Consider the following 5458-nt stretch of genomic DNA (forward strand, 5'->3'; position numbering starts at 1 on the left):
CTCACCAAAATACGACTACCATTAATTATGTCTAACCATACAGGAATAACGCTGAAGTCCCCAATAAAAATTCCACACGCATCAGGAGACAAATTACAAAAAAAAGGCTAGTTTACACAGTGTTTGTCAAACCCCAGGGTATTAGCAGATACATTCAACCAGAAGTAACCATACCCTTAACATTTGTATAAAATGATAATTTTCAAATCTGAAGGACTGTTTATGTCATGTATACTCTTCTCAGTAACACTGGTAAAGTTTTATTAAGCTGGATGATTTCTTAAGTGCATAGAATGAATAATGAACAGGTGGTTTGTTTATTTCCTAGCAGTATTTCTTTCATTTAAATGGGATTATTTTTCTAACAAGTTTAAATGAAAGAAGTGATAATTTACCTTGTGTAATATTACAAAAGAATAAATCATCCATTTTGTATAAATATTCGTGTAAAATGTTAAATATGTTTTTGTATCCTATTTCATATAAATATTAATAGCATTTGCTGTTGTTAAGCCTACACAATAATGTTATCTGTAAGACAGCTGTAAAGAGAAACAATGTGATTTAAGTTTTCTCCGAAGTTACGTATCTTACTTTCTTCTGGCATAATATGAAGCATACTAATGATTTGTGTTGAATAATGCTAATTTATATTTTGGTTATTTTTTTAATGTTTGAAGTTAATTTTTATCAGATATCACCACGAAGTGTAGTGCGAACGCAGCTGACGCACCCATATCAAGCAGCGCTCCCTTGCGCTGTTAGAAGGAAGAGAATCCTGAACAGAATTTTGGCCCAAAGAATGGCTATGCATTTGTAATTTATCTTCCATTTGAGACTCCAAGATAACAATTTGCTCCCCCTATATGTATATGGTGTTTCACTTTCCTTGAACTTTCCACAGTAAAATATTCAATCAGCCTCTGATATTTATGAAAACATAACAGCTATTTTCTTCGTTTACGCCAAATTACGTATTGATTTACGGTAGTGGACGAAATGTTCGACAGGAAGGTGTACTTTGCGGTAACACATTTTTCAAGACAAGTTTGAATTTCAACTTCTATATTCCAGCATACTAAGAGGGTAACATTTTATCCAGCAGTCATTCACGTGATGTATTACCATTGTTCACGAATAAAATTGTCACAATGATAATATGAGGTGAGTTATCGTACTGTTGTTTTCCTAGTTCATGCAATATAATGATGTACAGTTGGATTTCCTTAAATTATTCCTATGATAAAAAGATGATTAAAGTATTAGGAAAACTTATTGCTTAGAATTTTATGTTGTAAGTTATCGCAGTTTTAATAATTTATCTAAAATGAAAAGTATTAATTTGAAATTGAATGAGTTTCTTTAAAACTCAGACCTTGTAATATTAAATCTCAAATGAAATTTCTTCCCAAGATCAATTTCGAAAGAAAATCTCACAGAGTTTTAATTAGCCTTGTGAAAAGAAGCTTCAGGTTAAATAAATTTCTTTGTGTGATTTACGTTATTAGAATAACATATATTTAATTTCAAAAATATAATGTTGTATAAAAAACATCGTCAGTGTAAAGGAAAGGTCCATTCTAGACACGTAAGCAGTTCTGACAATATAACTTTAGATTCAAAATTATGTACACGATAGAACAACGTATTAGTTAAAATAATGACATCTCCTTCATTCCCTTTTAACTATAAGACTTTATATCGTGTGTAATTACGAACACATACACAAGAATAAGTAGTCTTCAACCCTGTGGTTAAAATTCTTATAGTTTTTCAAAGCAAATTTACCTTAAAAATTAATTTCAGATATGTAATTATATTAGTATGATACGCAATGTATTTTTGTCTCATCAAGTGTTTCATTCCTATTTATGTCAACCATTTGTTGCCCAATTCCACGGATACACTTTATGAGAGGAAATTTATAGAATTCCTTAAAAAATAATGACAAGTTGTATAGAAGAATTTAAAAAAAAAATTATATTTTATCCCCCAAAGATAACAAAAAAAACAACAACAACTCTATCGTTACTAACCGAATACTGAGCATTGATTGTTATGAGTTTCGTTAACTAGCTTTTGTAGCAGTAATTTATCGTTATAAAAAAAAATCAAAGTGCATTTTAGAATAACTGATGTGGCAAAAAAAACTACTACTGGATTTATATATAAAAATTATTTTATATTACCTCGATCAGATAGCACTTCAAATTCAGATGTTTTACGAAAAGCGAAATGAGTTTGTTGTTTTTTTATCCCAATATTATTTACCTACTGATATGTATGATGGAAATAATTACTCCTATTATTAAATTAGTTTTCCTTTTATAAATATCTAATAATTACTTCTACTAAATAATTAATTTTCTTTCTATAAACATTCAATAATTGTTCCTACTGATAAATTAGTTTTCCTTTTACAAATACCTAATAATTACTCCTACAATAAATTGGTTTTCCTTTTACAAACATCTAATAATTACTTGTACTAATAAATTAGTTTTCTTTTTACAAACATATAATAATTGCTCCTACTAATAAATTAGTTTTACTTTTACAAACATATAATAATTAATCCTACTAATAAGTTAGTTTCCTTTTACAAACATATAATAATTGCTCCTACTAATAAATTAGTTTTACTTTTATAAACATCTAATAATTAATCCTACTAATAAGTTAGTTTCCTTTTACAAACATATAATAATTGCTCCTACTAATAAATTAGTTTTATTTTTATAAATATCTAATAATTACTCCTAGAGTAAATTTGTCTTCCTTTTATAAACATCTAATAATTACTCCTACTAATAAATTAGTTTTCCTTTTATAATATCTAATAATTTCCTCTGAGGTATTAAAATTACCTTTGGCCTGTTACTTTTTTAATCTAGAAAATTCTCTGTTAACATTTGACACCATTCTCTGAAAGAAAATATGGCTTCTGCTATCCATTATAAACAGCAGATGATAAAATACACGACACTTCTTAAGCTCGTATGTTAGACGGTTTCCGTAAAACCGTTGTAAATTGCTCATGTATACTCATCCCAAGCCAATGTATAAAGTGCCACCAAGAGAGTGACATTTTATACGCTGTATTCTCCGAGTGAAAACACTTGGTACTTTGCAAGAAGTGAAAGAGATGTTTATAAATGGTTGAGTATAGAAATACTATTGTTTTATTTTACTGAAAGTTCAGTCCAGCCGATGCTATTTGTGCTTGATCTGCTTTTCTTATTTACGTGTGCTGTAACTTAACCAGAATTTGTTTGGAAAGTGACTGTCTTAGCATGTACGTTTTCGAGATTTCTAGGTAAGCAGGTTCTATATGATTAACTGATATACCAAAATAGGAAATATTTGATGCAACTTAATATTAATTTACAAAAACGCATACAAAAAAACTGTTTATTACATTATTCTTTATTAGATATATTAAGACTAAATAGTAACAAACTTCGAAAATACTCTTGCACTAGGAAAAACATTAGAACCGAACTCACGTTCACACTACCAGGTATATATGTTAACGTTAAAACTACATAATTTTTTAAAGGCCGTCATTTTGGCAGATCAACTTTCTCATTTATGTCAGAGAAGTTCTTTATGTATTTTAATAAAAAAATGATAATGTAATTTTTGATGTAATACTTTTAGTGATATAATTTCATGTAGTTATACAGATACAAAATGGATTCCTTTTCGATTATTATTTTTTAGGCTTAAGCCTATTTCTTTGTTTTCTGGTACAGTTCATTTTATTGCTTTTTATTAAGACTACACTCTTCTTCTCCAGTTTTACCTTACAAACAAATTGTATGCTACTTCAGTTTCTGTTTTTGTTATTACTCTGACTCTGTAAAATATGTAAACTAAATTATTGTATGTTTATGTCTTCAAATAAACCATGATATATCTACTGTTTTTCAATTTATACATGTAAATACATACTCGAATATTTATTATAAGGACTCTTTCAGCACAGAAGTAATTTGAATTTTTCTGAGTATTGCTGGATTGCTCCCATTTATTTTGGGTTTTATAAATTGTTCTTGAGCTATGTTTACTTTCTGAAGGTCACGCGAAACTACTACTTAAACACTTCGCAAACACACAACAATATTGAATATGCTTCACAACTACATAATAATATTACACATACATCACAATCTCCCAGTAATATTAAACACACTGAAGAGGATAACCATTCGAGCTAGCGCTCTTCGACAGATCATACAGCTTACAACAAAAAAGCACATGCGCAGAATTGAAAATTGCATGCGTAGCGTTTTGAACGTTGAGCGTGAAATTTCTCTGTAAAATTACATCTGATATAAAAATATTACAAGTCAAGAAAACATAAAACAGATTGAAATTAAAATTGAAATAAAATATGGGAAAAAAGTGGACAAATATGCCACCGACTCTGCGATCGAACACGAGAACATTTAAACCATATTAAACTGGATAATCAGGATACACCTATAGGCAAACATTTCACCATCAACAACCATACTGTTGAAGACATCAGGATACACCTATAGGCAAACATTTCACCATCAACAACCATACTGTTGAAGACATCAGGATACACCTATAGGCAAACATTTCACCATCAACAACCATACTGTTGAAGACATTTCGATTCTGGGATTTATTAGTGCTCCAACAGACATTCACAAAAGAGAACGACTCGAAAGGATATTAATCTACAATCTGGAAACCATACAACCATCTGGTTTAAATGAACGCTTTTCTTTCCTATAGATTCGCATTTTTTCCATATTTTGTTTCAATTTTAATTTTAATCTCTTTTATGTTTTCTTGTCTTGTAATATTTTTATATCAGATGTAATTTTACAGAGAAATTTCACGCTGAACATTCAAAATGCTACGCACGTAATTTTTAAATTCTGCGCATCTGCCTTTTATTGTAAGATGTACAATCTGACAAAGAGCACTAGCTCGAAACGTCATCCTCTTCAAACATATAAAAGAAAAACTTGGCGATTGTTTAACCTATTCTTAAATTTTGATATATTTCTCGTATATGCGGTTAACCATATATTTATATTTATAAATAATTTATTGCCACGCATCTACAAAATAATAGTAGCCATTTGATTGCCTCTCTGATACAAGTGATGGCTTCATATACTTGGATTTCTTCGTACGGTTGAGGTTGATCAGAAAAATTTAGACTTATCACAAGTTTTTAAAGGATGTATCTGCTTTGCTATCTTACATCCACTATCGAAGTTCAAGTTTTCTTTAGACAATGATAATTTTCTATGATCATATAGTGTCACTTGATGTTACGCTTAATGGAAATGCAGTACAAAGCGTGGTCACAAGTAAATAGACACCACCTTTTAAAAAAAATGAAAATTTTCACTCATATTCACATGAATTGATATATTTATAATTCAATTAATATCTAATAAATCTTCTTTCG

At 29.3% G+C, this 5458-nt stretch overlaps 1 long non-coding RNA gene across 1 annotated transcript in view; it reads left to right on the forward strand.

Moving 5' to 3' along the window:
* The first annotated feature begins 752 nt into the window (after positions 1-752).
* The window catches only part of LOC111084997, a 156612-nt gene continuing 151906 nt past the window's right edge, over positions 753-5458 (forward strand). The window contains exon 1 of the long non-coding RNA XR_002609867.1: positions 753-1164. This is a non-coding gene — a long non-coding RNA (uncharacterized LOC111084997). The remainder of the gene's footprint in view (positions 1165-5458) is intronic.

This window comes from Limulus polyphemus, unplaced genomic scaffold (genome assembly GCF_000517525.1).
Source record: "Limulus polyphemus unplaced genomic scaffold, Limulus_polyphemus-2.1.2 Scaffold9, whole genome shotgun sequence".
Lineage (NCBI taxonomy): Eukaryota > Metazoa > Arthropoda > Merostomata > Xiphosura > Limulidae > Limulus > Limulus polyphemus.